We start from the raw sequence: 18,579 nt of genomic DNA, 5'->3' as shown, positions 1-18,579 counted from the left end.
TTTACATCTTTTGTTGAGTGTGCCCTAAGCAAAATTATGAAAACATGTTTCTCATTAGAGTACTTGGAATCCCCTGCATATAAGTTGTCCCAATCAATGAATAGGAATGTCCTTTCTGTAATGAATATTGCTGCTATCCCATAACTATATTGTACTTGGAGGAATTATTAATTCTTTAGTTATTAAAATAGCCTAATCAAGTCTCACAACTCTCACTCATAAGAACACAAAAATGATCAGAGTAAAATCACTACAGATTATCTCTTCAAATTATAAGAACAAGAAAATTGTACATTTTCAGCCAAATATGCTTTTAGTATCATTCAACTGTTTTGCATAAAGCACTTAATGTTAAGAAACAAATTGTACTCTGGACAGTTTGCGTAATAACTTACTATGTTTGAAATATGTGATAGCTGTGTTTCTTCAGCTTTCTACACCAGCAGACTTGACAGTGGAGCTAATTTGGGCCTTTTATGCTTATTTCCACATTAAAACTTTTAAAAATAATCTACCACTGTAAGCTTATTTTTGCACTGGTTAATGAGTGAGATCCAATTACATTGAATCTCTCAATTTAAAAAACATGGTGCTGACGCTCATTTCAGGACTTCTCTGATGGAGTGTCACAATATTTTGATTCAAAAGACTTATATAACATTATGAGGATACAAATAGCAAGAGACTGTTTTTGTTTTTCAATCTTTTGATCTTAGTCAGAAAAATTTCTAAACATAGTTACCCAAAATAATGCTAAGAGGTGGAAAAGAGCTACTTTTTCAGGCTATGGGTAGAAATTTTAATGTCTACCTTAACCTTTCTTAATAGGTAAAGTCACCCAGAGTCCAGTTCAGTTCAGTTCAGTCGCTCAGTCGTGTCCGACTCTTTGAAACCCCATGAACCACAGCACGCCAGGCCTCCCTATCCATCACCAACTCCTAGAGTTTACCCAAACTCATTTCCATCGAGTCGGTGATGCCATCCAGCCATCTCATCCTCTGTTGTCCCCTTCTCCTCCTGCCCCCAATCCCTCCCAGAATCAGGGTCTTTTCCAATGAGTCAACTCTTCGCATGAGGTGGCCAAAGTACTGGAGTTTCAGCTTCAGCATCAGACCTTCCAATGAACACCCGGGACTGATCTCCTTTAGAATGGATTGGTTGGATCTCCTCGCAGTCCGAGGGACTCAAGAGTGTTCTCCAACACCACAGTTCAAAAGCATCAGTTCTTTGGTGCTCAGCTTTCTTTATAGTCCAACACTCACATCCATACATGACCACTGGAAAAACCATAGCCTTGATTAGATGGAACTTTGTTGGCAAAGTAATGTCTCTGCTTTATAATATGCTGTCTAGGTTGGTCATAACTTTCCTTCCAAGGAGTAAGCGTCTTTTAATTTCATGGCTGCAATCACCATCTACAGTGATTTTGGAGCCCAGAAAAATAAAGTCAGCCACTGTTTCCATTGTTCCCCATCTATTTGCCACGAAGTGATGGGACCAAATGCCATGATCTTTGTTTTTCTGAATGTTGAGCTTGAAGCCAATTTTTTCACTCTCCTCTTTCACTTTCATCAAGAGGCTCTTTAGTTCTTCACTTTCTGCCATAAGGGTGGTGTCATCTGCATATCTGAGGTTATTGATATTTCTCCCGGCAATCTTGATTCCAGCTTGTGCTTCATCCAGCCCAGCGTTTCTCATGATGTACTCTGCATAGAAGTTAAATAAGCAGAGTGACAATATATAGCCTTGATGTAGTCCTTTTCCCATTTGGAACCAGTCTGTTGTTCCACATCCAGTTCTAACTGTTGCTTCCTGACCTGCATACAGGTTTCTCAGGAGGCAGGTCAGGTGGTCTGGTATTCCCATCTCTTTCAGAATTTTCCACAGTTTATTGTGGAAATAAACACACCGTGTTTAATAATCCACATAGTCAAAGGCTTTGGCATAGTCAATAAAGCAGAAGTAGATATTTTTCTGGAACTCTCTTGCTTTTTCCATGATTCAGCAGATGTTAGCAATTTGATCTCTGATTCCTCTGCCTTTTCTAAAACCAGCTTGAACATATGGAAGTTCACAGTTCATGTATTGCTGAAGCCTGGCTTGGAGACTTGTAAGCATGAGTTTACTAGCATGTGAGATGAGTGCAATTGTGTGGTAGTTTGAGCATTCTTTGGCATTGCCTTTCTTTGGGATTGGAATGAAAACTGACCTTTTCCAATCCTGTGGCCACTGCTGAATTTTCCATATTTGCTGGCATATTGAGTGCAGCACTTTCACAGTGTCATCTTTTAGGATTTGAAACAGCTCAGTTGGCATTCCATCACCTCCACTAGCTTTGTTCATAGTGATACTTCCTACGGCCACCTTGACTTCACATTCCAGGATGTCTGGTTCTAGGTGAGTGAGCACACCATCGTGATTATCTGGGTTGTGAAGATCTTTTCTGTACAGTTCTTCTGTGTATTCTTGCCACCTCTTCTTAATATCTTTTGCTTCTGTTAGGTCCCTACAGTTTCTGTCCTTTATTGAGCCCATCTTTGCATGAAATGTTCCCTTGGTATCTAATTTTCTTGAAGAGCTCTCTAGTCTTTCCCATTCTGTTGTTTTCCTCTATTTCTTTGCACTGATCACTGAGGAAGGCTTTTTTATTTTTCCTTGCTATTCTTTGGAACTTTGCATTCAAATGGGTATATCTTTCCTTTTCTCCTTTGCTTTTCACTTCCCATCTTTTCACAGCTATTTGTAAGGCCTCCTCAGACAGCCATTTTGCTCTTTTGCATTTCTTTTTCTTGGGGATGGTCTTGATTCCTGTCTCCTGTACAATGATGGATGTAAATGGTCTATGATATACTGGCTAGTCTTCCTTATTGCCTCAGGGAGAAATTAAAAGGCTTCATCTTTAAGAAAACAATGACAGTTGGAGTTCTGTTTTTAGGACTTATGGTATAATTTTGAATATGTCAATCAAATAAGAATCCTAAACAATTCATAATCCTCATGAGCTCTTGACCCAACACTCAATATTCACTTTCACTGCAGTGAATTCATCATGAATTATAAAAATATCCATAGCTTTGTTTACAATTGTTAATGACGGGGCGTAGTTTGAGGGGAAAGTCTTATCTAGGTTTCTACTCTTTCTTACTGTATTGCTTAAGATAATAATAACTGTTCTAATGCAGGAATACAAAGCAATTCCCTGGAGCTTAATATAATACAAGTTATTTTTGGATCACAGGAAACAAAGTCCATTGGGGGAGGAACTGTTGGTAGAGTGCTCTGTTCCACGCAGTCATTTAGAGACCCAGGAACATAGAGACTCTGTTACACTCAACACCCAGCTTCCAAATTCACCTTGGGTGTTGAAATCCTGGATGGATATTAGAGAAATGAGTGAGTTTTGCAGGGAGGAGGAATAGAATGAATAGGTCAAGGCTAGAAGTTTCATTGAGAACTTCTGCCCATTTTCCATTAGCCAGAACTCAGTCATATGGCTACACTTGACTGCAAGGAAGGCTGGTAATGTTATTTGGCTATCTGCCTAGAAGGAAAGGTATACAAGGCTGGTGAATGGCTAACCAGTCTCTGCCACAGTCATGTTTTATTTGTTGTCTCCATAAAGATAATTAACAATTATGCATAGAGTCTGAAAATTCTTCCCTGTGCCGTATATCACACATTGTGTGATAAATGGGCTTTTAAGGTTACTTCACATTATGATAGTAGTATGTCTAAAGGATGGAAATTTCAACCACAGTTTATGCAATTTATTATTTTTACCACTGTGTTGAGCTCCTTGAAAGAATCAGAAGGTGAGTTCTTTGAGATGGTACCTTTTGTGAACAATACAGCAGCTGAGAAATTTGGTGTAGAAAGTAGCTCCAATGATGAATACCATACTTTACCTCTATCTTTTTTGATGTGACTCTTTCAGTGTACATATCCTTATAGTTACTTTTCCAATTTCCTGCTCACTAAAAAATTATATACCTTGCTGAAAAACTTCTCAGCAACTATTTTCCATCAGTTCTTCACAAATCTTCATAGGAATCATCATTCTCGATAATGGGAATCAAAGACTTTATTAAATATCAAATCATCTAGAGATTTAGTATAGCCCTTTTGTAGTCTGTAATAAAACTATAAGATAAATGATAGAAGCAATCTGAATCTAGCAAGCAATTGTTCTACAGTGATTTTGAGTACTTTAAAAGATGTCCCTTCTTAGTATTAAAAAAAGAAGGGCACATATTTTTTTTTTTTCCAGCTAGGCTACCTCCTTTTGTCTCCAAATAGATTCTAGCATCTTTACAATCCAAGTTTTCAGCCAAATTTTCTCTTATAAGAAATCCACTTCCAAAACTGATACTTCCAAGATGAATTTTATATTCTCTCTCTTTTTTTAGCCACCCCACAAAGCTTGTGGAATCTTAGTTCCCCAACCAAGAGTTGAACCTGGGACCTCAGCAGTAAGAGTGCAGAGTCCTAACCACTGAACCACCAAGGAATTCCCAAGATTTATTTATTTGCTTTTTTTCAATAGCACTAATTCTCTTTTTAAACTGTAAAAAAAAAATGGCTCTTTTTTTAATGTGTGTGATTGATTTTAAAATGTCAGTGAATAGTGATGGTTTCATGGAACATAGCTTCCTGTTTTGTTTTTGTTTGGTTTTTTTATGTGCCAGATGCTAAAATGGAGCCTCATTTACATCACCAAGTTAAAAATCCTATTTGAATTAAGAAACTAGATTCACTGCTGTTTATTACTGATTGGAATAGTGTGGGTATGAAATTTCATGACTGTCATAACCTTTCATCATTTCAGATTGTTATTCCTCATTTATCTTAAGTATGTTCACCAGTTTCAAATTTATTCTTCAAACTTCCTATTTTTATCCATGACCCATTTCAAAATATATGCTATACTTTACTGTAAAGATATCTATTCAAAGAGGTTGAGTACAGCCCTTTTGATAACAATAAGTACTGAAAGTTATATTAAAATTTTCATGAATATGGATTGGTGAAATAAGCTCTGATTCACATACTAGAATACTCTGTAGCTGTTGGAATGATAAAATAGAGCTACTTATGCTGATATATTATAACTTGTACTTTGTAAAGAATATATGTGTATGTGTTCATATACACACATGTGTGTATACTGCTCATGCATGTTCAAATTTATATAAATTTATGTGCATATATACATATGTTTGGGTATGTATAATATTAGTTGAAAAACATACAAAAGAAACTGTTTCAGTGGTTATGTCCAGAAGGGTGAAGCTAAGGCATGGAATGTGGGTAGGAGCTCTTTACTCTTTATCTTATACCTTTTTTAACTCTTTGAATCTTTTTTACCATGACCATCTGATTTAGCATATCCTTTATTTCATATATGTGTGTATACATATATATATATATGGAATTCATGCATATACATATATATCATATACACATAATACAACCTTGTAGCACCTGTCATTAAAGAAGTTTTAATATAACTAAGGAATAAGAATGTTAAAGGTGCAGGAAAAGTTCAAGGTCAAAATTATTTTGTAGTGTTTAAATTCTCCTCCCCCCCCCCATTCTATCACTGACTATTCCATTTATCAGCTAAATTCATTCCCACCTGAGAGTTAAGAGAAGCAGCTTCTGTAATAAATGGGAAACTTGTAACTGGGGAGCACAGCCATAACTTTAAATCGGTTGGTATCCATTGAAACTAAATACCAGAAATTAGCAATAATTAGAAAATAGCCCCAGCCCACTCCCCCTCATGCACCCAGGTTGCAGTGATTGGAGTACAAAGAGTGAAGAACTTTTTGGGTAAGGCAGTGCTTACTGTGGAAAAACCAAAAACCTTGATTGTAACTAATATTAGATAAGGGTTCCTACTGTTGATATCCTTAGAAGAAATGGAGTAGCCATCATAGTCAGCAAGACTGAAATGCAGTACTTGGATGCAATCTCAAAAATGATAGAATGTTCTCTGTTCGTTTCCAAGGCAAACCATTCAATATCATGGTAATCCAACTCTATGCCCCAGCCAGTAATGCTGAAGAAGCTGAAGCTGAACGGTTCTATGAAGACCTACAAGACCTTCTAGAACTAACACCCCAAAAAGATGTCCTTTTCATTATAGGGGAATGGAATGCAAAAGTAGGAAGTCAAGAAACACCTGAAATAACAAGCAAATTTGGCCTTGGAGTACAGAATGAAGCAGGGCAAAGGCTAATAGAGTTTTTCCAAAAGAACGCACTGGGAATAGCAAACACCCTCTTCCAACAACACAAGAGAAGACTCTACACATGGACATCACCAGACGGTCAACACCAAAATCAGATTGATTATATTCTTTGCAGCCAAAGATGGAGAAGCTCTATACAGTCAACAAAAACGAGACCGGGAGCTGACTGTGGCTCAGATCATGAACTCCTTATTGCCAAATTCAGACTTAAATTGAAGAAAGTAGGGAAAACCAAGAGACAATTCAGGTATGACCTAAATCAAATCCCTTATGATTATACAGTGGAAATGAGAAATAGATTTAAGGGACTAGATCTGATAGACAGAGTGCCCGAAGAACTATGGATGGAGGTTCGTGACACAGTACAGGAGACAGGGAGTAAGATGATCCCCAAGAAAAAGAAATGCAAAAGAGCAAAATGGCTGTCTGAAGAGGCCTTACAAATAGCTGTGAAAAGAAGAGAAGCAAAAAGCAAAAGAGAAAAGGAAAGATATGCCCATTTGAATGCAGAGTTCCAAAGAATAGCAAGGAGAAATAAAAAAGCCTTCCTCAGTGATCAGCGCAAAGAAATAGAGGAAAACAACAGAATGGGAAAGACTAGAGAGCTCTTCAAGAAAATTAGAGATATCAGGGGAACATTTCATGCAAAGATGGGCTCAATAAAGGACAGAAATGGTATGGGCCTAACAGAAGCAAAAGATATTAAGAAGAGGTGGCAAGAATACACAGAAGAACTGTACAAAAAAGATCTTCACAACCCAGATAATCATAATAGTGTAATCACTCACTTAGAGCCAGACATCCTGGAATGTGAAGTCAAGGTGGCCATAGGAAGCATCACTATGAACAAAGCTAGTAGAGGTGATGGAATTCCACTTGAGCTATTTCAAATCCTGAAAGATGATGCTGTGAAAGTGCTGCACTCATTATGTCAGCAAATATGGAAAACTCAGCAGTGGCCACAGGACTGGGAAGGTCAGTTTTCCAGTCCCAAAGAAAGGCAATGCCAAAGAATGCTCAAACTACCACACAATTGCACTCATCTCACATGCTAATAAAGTAATGCTCAAAATTCTCCAAGCAAGGCTTCAGCAATACATGAACTGTGAACTTCCATATGTTCAAGCTGGTTTTAGAAAAGGCAGAGGAATCAGAGATCAAATTGCTAACATCTGCTGAATCATGGAAAAAGCAAGAGAGTTCCAGAAAAACATCTACTTCTGCTTTATTGACTATGCCAAAGCCTTTGACTGTATGGATTACAATAAACTGTGGAAAATTCTGAAAGAGATGGGCATACACAACCACCTGACCTGCCTCTTGAGAAACCTATATGCAGGTCAGGAAGCAACAGGACATGGAACAACAGACTGGTTCCAAATAGGAAAAGGAGTACGTCAAGGCTGTATATTGTCACCCTGCTTATTTGACTTCTATGCAGAGTACATCATGAGAAACGCTGGGCTGGATGAAGCACAAGCTGGAATCAAGATTGTCGGGAGAAATATCAATTACCTCAGATATGCGGATGACACCACTCTTACGGCAGAAAGCAAAGAGGAACTAAAGAGCCTCTTTATGAAGGTGAAAGAGGAGACTGACAAAGTTGGCTTAAAGCTCAACATTCAGAAAACAAAGATCATGCATCTGGCCCCATCACTTCATGGCAAATGGATGGAGAAACAGTTGAAACAGTGGCAGACTTTATTTTGGGGGACTCCAAAATCACTGCAGATGGTGACTGCAGCCATGAAATTAAAAGACGCTTGCCCCTTGGAAGAAAAGCTGTCACCAATGTAGACAGCATATTAAAAAGCAGAAACATTACTTTGCCAACAAAGGTCTGTCAAGACTATGGTTTTTCTAGTAGTCATGTTTGGATATGAGAGTTGGACTATAAAGAAAGCTGAGTGCCAAAGAATTGATGCTTTTGAACTGTGGTGTTGGAGAAGACTCTTGAGAGTCCCTGGAGCAAGGAGATCCAACTCGTCCATCTTAAAGGAAATCAGTCCTGAATATTTATTGGAAGGACTGATGCTGAAGCTGAAACTCCAATCCTTTGGCCACCTGATGCAAAGAGCTGACTCATTTGAAAAGACCCTGATGCTGGGAAAGATTGAGGGCAGGAGGAGAAGGGGACAACAGAGGATGAAATGGTTGGGTGGCATCACTGACTCAATGGGCATGAATTTGAGTAACCTCTGGGAGTTGGTGACGGACAGGAAGGCCTGGCGTGCTGCAGTCCATGGGGTCGCAAAGAGTCAGACACTACTGAGCAACTGAACTGAAATGAACTGAACTGAACAGTTGTTATTTAGTTGCTCAGTCGTGTCTGACTCTTTGTGACCCCCGGGATTGTAGCCCTCCCTGCTCCTCTGTCGGAGGGTTTCCCAGACAATAATACTGGAGGGGTTGCCATTTCCTTCTCCACAGGATCTTCCCAACCCAGGGATGAAACCCACGTCTCCTATGTTGGCAGGTGGATTCTTTACCACTGAACCAGCAGGGAAGCCCTCCACCAAATTCATTCTGCCCCCAGAAAAAGATGATGATTTGATCCTAATTATGCTAACTACATTTCAATAGTCTCCAGAGAAAATGTCTGCTTTCCAAAATACAGATCATTAGACTTTATTGTACTATTTAGCAACTCCTACCACTGAGAAATCAAGGCTTATCCACTTATCCCAATTTTACCTGATTTTAGCCAGTCCATAGTTTTCTCATAAATTCTGCCCACCCTTTAATCAGATCTACCTGCTAGTCTTGGAGGCTCTCCTTGAACACCATTTCTAGGCTTGTGAATCTTCAAACCTTCGTGGTTACTCTGATCCACTCAAGACAAATCAGGTTCCAGCTGGGAATTGCACTGTGGCATATGCAATTGCTGGGCATTGCACACACTCTGAAGGCCTCATCCAGTGCCTCTAGTATTTCAGGTTCATTCATTTCTGTCACAGCAGATAAAAACCCAGAGGTTCCAAAACCTGCTATGCACCTGAGTCATCATGAAAGTTTATTAAATAAATAGTTCATTGGCTTCTGGGCTACAGTGATACACAGCCAGGTTTGAAATCTCTTCTCTTGGTTCACTGCCCCTGAGTCCTGTGTACTGGAGCACCATGAGGGCTGCCTCAGTGCTAGCCTCCTCCTCTTGACAAAGGGGTTCCTATGTTCCATTGTGTATAACCATCCTTTTATACATAAGCTGCTTTCTCTTCTTTTCACTCCCAGTTTCTTTTTTATGATATTCAAATCAACTCGTTAAAAATAGTATAAAAGATGCCAGTACCAATAGAAAAACCCATGGAGAAGAGAATGTCAACCCACTCCAACCTGGAGAATCCCATGGACAGAGGAGCTTGCCAGAGGAGCCTGGTAGGCTACAGTCCATAGGGCCGCAAAGAGTGAGATACCACTGAGCGACAAACACTTTCACTTTACACCAGTAGAATAACAGTCAAGCCTTTGCTTTAGGTCAGATTTCGCTCTGTTCCTCTGCTCCCTGAGGAAGGTCTAAGCTTCCATACTCTCTTGATTCAGGATAGGAGTCCTATTGATACTTTCCCAATGACCATGAGCAGAGACTGAGAAGTTGTCGCCATTAATATCCACTGAAAGGCTTTTTAGTCCAAACTGAACTTTAGTCCTCATAAGCTGTGAGTCTCAGGATTCTTTGAACCTCCTCTAAGAAGTCTCATTTAGATGGATGTGTTGGTGATGTCATTGTTGGACATTGTTATATTCGTGTAGATTTTAAGAAGGAGGCTTCTATTCCCTATGACTTACCCAAAAGATAAAGATACACACTCTTAGGAATGAATAGGAAGCCAATATGAAAATGAAAATCTTCACTTAAGAGGAATGAGTGTGATGGTTTGATTTATAATGTGAGTTGCAACACCTATGAAAATCTTCCTCAGTTTACATAGAAGGATATGCTTTTTTTTTAAGCAGAAAGGAGATGAGTCAAATACCAATGTAATGTATCTTAAAAAACTTTAAATTGTAGCCAGTGAAGATTTGGAAATTTTTTCATTAATTTTGAGTAAGTAAATGTTAGTCGCTCAGTTGTGCCCGAATCTTTGTGATCCCATGGACTGCAGCCCACCAGGTTCCTCTGTCCATGAGATTTTCCAGGCAAGGATACTGGAGTGGGTTGCCATTTCCTTCTCCAGGGGATCATCCCAACCCAGGGATCGAACCTGGGTCTCCTGCACTGCAGGCAGATTCTTTACCAACTGAGCTACAAGGGAAGCCCTCATTAATTTTATGTGACTATTAATACCATTTCGATGAATTTGTTAAACATAGAAAGTCTTTAGTAAGTAATTTTACACATACCTCATGGGCCTTCCCAGCTGGCGGTGGTGGTAAGAACCCATCTGCCAATACAGGAGACTCAAAAGACACAGGTTCAATCCCTGGGTCAGGACGATCCCCTTGAGTAGGCCACTCCAGTATTCCTACCTGGAGAATCCCGTGGACAGATGATACAATCTGTAGTGTCAAAAAGAGTCAGACACGACTGAGCGACTAACACTTCTTTTCCCTTCATAATCATTCGAAGTCCTTTATTTTGTTTGCAGCATGCACACACGCACGCCTACCTCATTCATACTCATTCAAATTCATACAGATTTGAAACATAATGCAAGAGAAGACAATGGCACCCCGCTCCAGTACTCTTGCCTGGAAAATCCATGGACGGAGGAGCCTGGAAGGCTGCAGTCCATGGGGTTGCTGAGGGTCAGACACGACTGAATGACTTCATTTTCACTTTTCACTTTCATGCATTGGAGAAGGAAATGGCAACCCACTCCAGTGTTCTTGCCTGGAGAATCCCAGGGACGGAGGAGCCTGGTGGGCTGCCGTCTATGGGGTTGCACAGAGTTGAACATGACTGAAGTGACTTGGGAGCAGCAAGCAGCAGCGGCAGAAGCAGGGAAATAGTCCATTGGGCAGTTATGAGTCTTTGCACTAATCTGGGTATAGTTGCTCATAGGTTCTGAAAGTGTTAAATATAATATCATGGCTTTGATTACATATCACATTTTATTTTCTCAGTCAAGTGTGATTTGATATAGTTGCCTAGATTTAGCTTCTAATTTACCTACCTTAGACTCTCACTTAAGTATACAGTTACTTTTTCAGTATTGACAAGAATGTGTTACTGTAAGTAGTTCCTAAGAATAGGACAGCATTTTCTAGTTCTCTGGCATTGAAGGCTTTTTGTTTGTTATCTTGTTTGCTTATTTGTTTGTGAATCCTCATAGGACAAGGAAAAAGCTCTTGTGTTTCCTTATGGACTTAATCTCTGAAACTTTTACACTGTCACTAATGATTGTTTGGAGCTCAAATAAGAGGGTGTACAGTTCATAAATTTTTATTTAAATGCAACTCTTGCTTTTATATAAGTTTACAATCTGGTAAAGAGACAAGGAGATAAAAAAGATGTAAGAGAAAAGCCCTAGCCAAAGACTTAAATTTGGAGATCAGTAAAATGTGGGTGGTAAAGACATTTAGCTTATTGATCCTTATGAACCCATCCATGCATGCAAAGCATGTGAAGAGGGTTAAAGGGAGAAACAGCCAACATAGAAAATGTAAACATACATGTATATGTTTATACAAGCTTCTCTGGTGGCTCAGCGGGAGAGAACACCTGCTAGTGCCGGAGACAGGTTCAGTCTCTGGGTTGGGAAGATCCCCTGGAGAAGGAAATGGCAACCCACTCCAGTATTCTTGCCTGGGAAATCCCATGGACAGAGGAGCCTGGCAAGTTATAGTCCATGGGTTTGCAAAAGAGTCTGACATGACTTAGCAACTAAAACATGTTTTTACATTTAAAGTTACTTTTGTGCAGGGAGGGTTAACCAAGCAGTCTTCACATGGCTGTCTCTGCATCTCATGCTGAAGCCTGAAGTTCACAGGCAGGAAGTCAGGAAGAGTCCGATAATAAGTGAGATAGAACCCAATGAGCACAAGCTGGAATTGCAGTCCACAGGGCAAGCCATCAAGTGGGGAGAGAATGAGCAGGCTTGAATTCCCCTCGGATGGACTGAAACCCATGTCAAGTTTTTGTTGCCTCTGAGCTTACCAAAGAGAATGATCCAGGGCCCTTTATCAAGCTAAACACACACCACTGGCGCGGGAGTCAGAGACACTGGCAGAAGACCCAGGGGAAAAGAGCAATTTCGGGCCCAACTGCTACTTCATGTCAGCGAGGCACGTCAGCTCATCAGTAACAATGTACACATGGTCAGACACACATACACACTCACACTCCAAAATGGCTGCTCCCTCTTTTCCATCCTTCCACTAGTGTGAGAGAATCTCTCTTGTAGCCTACCCTAATTAGGCACATACAAGACAATGGAATTCTGGGAAATGCAGTTCAGCCTAGTCAGGTCAGACAATTCACTACAAAGCGGTCACAATGTGCAGTCTCAAAGGTGGCAGGCCATGGTGGGTGCCAGGGTGAGGGGTCTGGTAATCATTGTATTTCATGAACATACTGGCACTCGGAGGATCAGTGAAGGAAGTAATGTAGAAATTAGAGGATGGGATTAAAAAAATCAGCTTATTTATCATCACAACTGTTCCAAGGGCACTGCTTGCCTGTATGTATGCAAATAATTCATTTTGCCTTTCTCTCTCTCCCATCCCAAATAACCATTCCTAATATTGAAAGGAAATATGTCTACTTTCCACTTTTTTTCAGGCCATATTTTTCTAAGATGAATAGTCTTGATTGTTACAGTGAGAATAGAGGCTCTCTGAAAATTTTAAGAAAGTAATTGAACAAAGGGAAGTGACAGTGCTTGCCTTAATAAAGTAGAAAGCATAAATACTGTTCACACCTCTTGTTTGGCTCTCTAAGAATAACAAGTGTTGCTACAGGTTATAACCTTATTTCTTGTTGGGGGAGAAAAAGAACTCTTAAGTGGAAGGGTTTCATTCATACTGTACCAAACCCCTGTTTTTGGAGTAAGATGATGAAAAGAGGAGAGCTAGCCTAAAAATGAACACACTTTCAACAAGGCTGATTTTAAAATTTTACCTGTGTTGGAAAAACTCATAGTCCCTAACTATGGATGAGAAAGATGTCTCCTCTATTAATTAATTGATTACGTTTTAGCTGCACTGTGTCTTCAGTGCTGTGTGGGCTTTCCCTCTCGAGTTGTGGTGAGCAGGGGCTCCTCCTCGTTGTGGTACGCACGTGGTGCACAGGCTTCTCGTGGTGGTGGTTTCACTTGTTTCAGAGCGTGGGCCCTAAGCATGTGGGCTGCAGTAGCTGGGTCTCTGGCTTAGTTGTTCCACAGCAGGTCGGATCTTTCCAGACCAGGGATTGAGCCTGTGTCCCCTACATTGGTAGATGGATTCTTAACCACTGGACCACTAGGGAAGCCTGAAAGGTGTCTTCTCTAATACATATGTTAATGCTGTGATTCCAAGGAGTATCACTAATCTATAGTCTTTACAGCTGTACTTTTCTCAGCATATTTCGAGTCACAGAGCAGATCTAGATTGAGGGAGAGGTGTTTCTTCAAGAGCCTTCTATGACTGTAAACTGTTGGAGAAAGTTAGAAGAAGATGGTGCATGGTCTGCTCTGCTACCTTGAAGTAGAATGTATGATGACATGTTAATGCTATTGTTAACTTTTTTCCTAAATTATAAAAGCGTTATTTCTACATTATATAAATTTTGCAAAATACAGGCAAAGAAGACAAGAAAGAAGTAATCAAGATATGTCAAAATGCTTTAAAGCTTCCTCTGTGGAATCTTAAGCATCTTTCTCTTACTTCAAATGAATAAGTCAAGGAGCATATCTTTGGATTAAGTAGTGCTAGAAATAAGTGTTAATTAAGTAATGTTTTAGCACTGCAATTTTCTGCTCACAAGAACCTGGTTGGGTTTAATAGCTTTATTAATTTTGTCTTAACTTTTGCTATAATTATGTTGCTTTACTGTGTGATGGGCATGGTCATGGCAAATTAAAATATCAGAATGATCAAGTGAATCAGATCGATCAAGTTAATCAGATCAATGAGTATTTTGATTAACTCAAGATGCTATTTGATTCAGAAGGCACATCCTATTAGCAAAACTTGCCATTAACTTTTCAATACAGCATATTCCAACAGCTAGCACCAAGGAGTGAATGTTATAAAATATTATCCAGATATGAACAAATGACTTTATTTTTTTCCTCTATCGTGGGCTGTGTAAAAGTAACCAGGGTTTCCTGATTCCAGAAATATGTGGAGGAAGCATTCATCTGTCTTCAATGATACAAGTGGTCATTTTTCTAAAGACAAGATTCCGTTATTTTCATTTACTTCTATAACTTTCCACCTAGAGAGTTGCCAATATTAGAACATAAATTAAAAATCACAGAATAATAATAGTGGGCACAAAAATAGACTTCAGAAAATCATATACCTTCTGTAGGTAAGAAAGTTTAAAGATATTCTCCAGCGATAACCTTTATTAGATGCTGGCACGTCTCAGATGCTACATTATAGTTTCTTTTATTGAAGACATCTTGACGGTTATAAAACTGGATCAGCATCTCATAAGCCTTGCATAAGGCAGTTGTGATTAAAAAGCACATGGAAAACCTCTCAATAGCTTACAGAAAAGCAACCAGTCTGGTCTGGTATTGGGGTATGTGTGAGTTTTAATAAGATGCTGGTTTTTGCTAAAAGGGCCAAAAGTAAAGATAACCCCATGAGGGAGAATTGAGTTATAGAAAGTGAGATTGGGAACTCCAAAAGGAAGGAAAAAATTAATAATAACACCACAGCTTCAGAAGAAATTGCAGGTTGAGAGACAATAAAAATACTTTTAAGCATGGGGGGAAAATATCTCCTTGAACCTAAGGTTCTGAGATCAGGAAAGAGGCATGAAAGTGAGAATAGCAGGGTTGCTTTCAACTGATTTTAAAGACACCAGTAGTAGAATAGACTGAGAAGGGAGATACAGGTTCCAAAGAGAATGACATGTCTTTTTCAAGAATGAAAAGAACTGAAAGAAATAGCTGTTTTGCAGGTTGGAAATGAAAATAACAGTGAATTTTTTTAAAGTACTGAAAATATGAATGCTATCAACTTCTGAAACTTTTCCTGATTAACTCAGCACAAAAACTTCAAACTGCTGTCATTTCCCCTTCAATCAAATGTGGACCAAGAAACCAAGCCTCATAGTATAGTTTAGGCTCAGAAGCTGTCAGAAGCATTTTACTAAACCACTGTGGAGGAGAGACAAGCACACAAAGCATTATATAAAACACCAGCAGTTACACTGAGTACTTTTAACATAACGCTGACCAACAATAGCCCATCTAGGCAGGAACTAAGAAAACACAAAATTGTGAGTTCACTGAATGTTCATTTACATTTTAAATAAACATCATGCCTAAGCTATCATTATGTCCTACACTAGCTATGTTTTAAAAGCTTATAAAACTTCCTGGAGAATATTTCGTTAACCTTGAAAGCTACATAAACCTAAGGATTATGGCTTATATTTTTTAAAAGATAAGAAAAGTAGGCTTTATGCCTATCCAAATTATCTCTTAAGACCCTGAGTGTTAGGAAACTTAGAGAAGGGTGTTTCATTAAAATGCAGCTATAGCAAAATGTAACTGGAATTGGACCTTTTATTTCAGTGCAGTCAGTCTATTTAAGAAGCAATGAAGCAAAATACCCTTTTTAAATCACAAGGTATTATATGTGTTTTAGAGCAGATGATATTGGGACTTCCCTGGCAGTCCAGTGGTTAAGACTCTGCACTTCCACTGCGAAGGTTGTGGGTTTGATCCTGATCAGGAAACTAAGATCCCACATGCTGTGTGGCCCCTCAAAAAAACCCCAAACCAAAAGAAACAACAGCAAAAATAGAACAGATGCTATTGACTGTATTACTGTTGTTGTTTAGTCACTCAGTCATGTCCAACTCTTGCGACCCCATGGACTGTACCCTGCCAGGCTCCTCTGTCCATGTAATTCTCCAGGCAAGAATACTGGAGTGGGTTACCATGCCTTCCTCCAGGGGATCTTTCCGTCCCAGGGATCAAACCTGCATCTCCTGCACTGGCGGGCGGCTCCTTTATCAGTGAGCCACCAGGGAAGCCGACTGACTATGTTACCCTTAAGTAAACCAAAACCTAAGTAAACTCCTTATAGTTTTCCTCCAGTTAAAGCTACATTCTTTCTTAAAAAGAGATTCATTTCTATGTTATACTTTCTTCCTCAAAAAGAGCATTTGTAGTCTTCTGTTTCTGTATTTTGTATATAGGTATTGTGGGAAATTATTAGAGGATTAGCAGGAGGTAAATGTGGTTCTTGTCTATATCACTAAGTAGATTAAATTATTTGGTATAGTGGCATGAATATTATCCTGTCACACTGCAGACTGGGAGAGAAGATTTTTTAAAAAATCCTTTCTAAGGGTATTGGATAACAAGGTACCCCCAAATACAATGTCTTTAGCAAATTAGATGTGTATTTCTCTCACCAAATTGACTAATATAGAGAAGTTCAAACCGGTGGATGATTCTGTTTCATGATGTCATTCAGGGACCCAGGTCCATTACATCTTATTGCTCTACCATTTTTGTCTTCATCTATGTGACCGAAACGAGTTCACTGGCACATCTGCTTTCCAGCCTACAGGAAAAAGGGAGAAAGAAAGTCCAGGGCTGAGGCTTCATCATAAAGGAGATGAATGCGAAATTGTATACATCACTTCTTCATACATCTCATTGGCCTGATCTCTGTCGTTTGGCCACATCTAGGGACTTGCCTGGTGGCTCAGATGGTAAAGCGTCTGCCTACAATGCAGGAAACCCGGGTTCAATCCCTGGACCAGGAAGATCTCCTGGAGAAGGAAATGGCAACCCACTCCAGTATTCTTGCCAATCCAGTATTCATGGATGGAAGAGCCTGGTGGGCTACAGTCCACGGGGTCGCAAATAGTCGGACACGACTGAGCGACTTCACTTTTTTCTTTCTTTCACCTGCAAAGGAAACTAGGAAATATCGTCTGTAGCTTGGTAGCTGTGTGTCCATCTAAAATTTGAGGGGTTATATTACTCAAAGGAAGAAGGATAATAGACACTGAGAGGCATTTATTGATCTCTGCCTCAATAGATATCAGTTGGTATTTGGAGAAGACAGACTAAGCACATCTTCACTCAAGAACATGGCAACCTCAGTGTAACACTTACCCTTGCATAAGCTGTTGGGGCCAGTACTCTTCACCACCACCACTAAAATGCCTTCCTTTCCTCCTCATTTCATTTTCCTTTTCTTCTCATTCCTCCTCTTCCTATTCCTATTTTTCCTCTACCTCTGTTATTTTCTTTCTTGCTTCAGTTGCTTTTGAAACTAAGGTCTACTGAATTTGCTGGCCAGAGACAAATGCTTTCTCTATGTATGTTAATGACTGATTTAAATATCCCTGGAGGCTGAAAATGGAATAAATTGTTTTAAAAATGTGAATCTTCGGAAGGATGAGAAAGCATCACAAGAGTTAAAAAAAAATCGATGACAGATTTAGTACCATGGCTATGTAATTAATGGAGCAAAAATAAAGGAGATGTCTTCTCAAGATGCAATCACAGAGAGTTGAGATTAGTTAAGGCCTTGACAACAAAAAACCTAAAAATGTTTGCATTGCCAAAAAAAGTCTACTTTGTGGATGACTCAAAACAATTTTAGAAATGAATAAAATTATAAGTGATTCTGATGTCTTTGGCAGAAAGCAAACCACAAGTCTCTTTTCCCATCTACTTTTTTCAACTGATGAGCAAAAATGGCCCTACTTCCCTGTTGCATTTAAAAATGGCTAGGCTGGTGAATTTTACATGTATGTTGACTCAAAAAAATTCCCCCAAATCGTTCTTCCCATACACCATCACCACCAAGAGTTTCTGAATAACCTTTTGGAGTAAATCCATTCCTTGGCAATTAAATGTTTTCCACTGAGCACTTATCAGTTTCTTACTTCTGTTATATAATACCCATTTTCAGGACTTCCCTGGAGGTCCACTGGTTAAGACTCTGCACTTCCACTGCAGGGGGCATAGGTTCCATCCCTGGTCAGAGAACTAAGATCTCACATGCTATACAATCAAAATAATAATCATAATTCCCATCTTCTCAACACTCAGGTACAACATCATACCTCCCAAGGATGAAAGAATCAGGTGGCACCAGGTATTTGCTGATTCCTGATGTGTCCCTCCTCTTCAGCTTGGTGACCATTAATTGTTCTAGATGCTTCTAGGAAGGGAGAAATTGCCTTCTACCCTTTTAGT

At 39.4% G+C, this 18,579-nt stretch overlaps 1 protein-coding gene and 1 non-coding gene across 2 annotated transcripts in view; one reads left to right on the top strand and one right to left on the bottom strand.

Annotated features, from left to right (window-relative positions):
- IL1RAPL1 (interleukin 1 receptor accessory protein like 1) overlaps positions 1-18,579 on the top strand; it is a 682,102-nt gene that overhangs the window by 596,346 nt on the left and 67,177 nt on the right. The window lies entirely within an intron of this gene.
- On the bottom strand, positions 4,435-4,507 carry TRNAK-CUU. The gene has a single exon. It is a non-coding gene; the product is annotated as a tRNA-Lys (tRNA).

Source organism: Oryx dammah, unplaced genomic scaffold, assembly GCF_014754425.2.
Source record: "Oryx dammah isolate SB20612 unplaced genomic scaffold, SCBI_Odam_1.1 HiC_scaffold_23, whole genome shotgun sequence".
Lineage (NCBI taxonomy): Eukaryota > Metazoa > Chordata > Mammalia > Artiodactyla > Bovidae > Oryx > Oryx dammah.
This window is presented reverse-complemented; position numbering and strand designations above follow the sequence as displayed.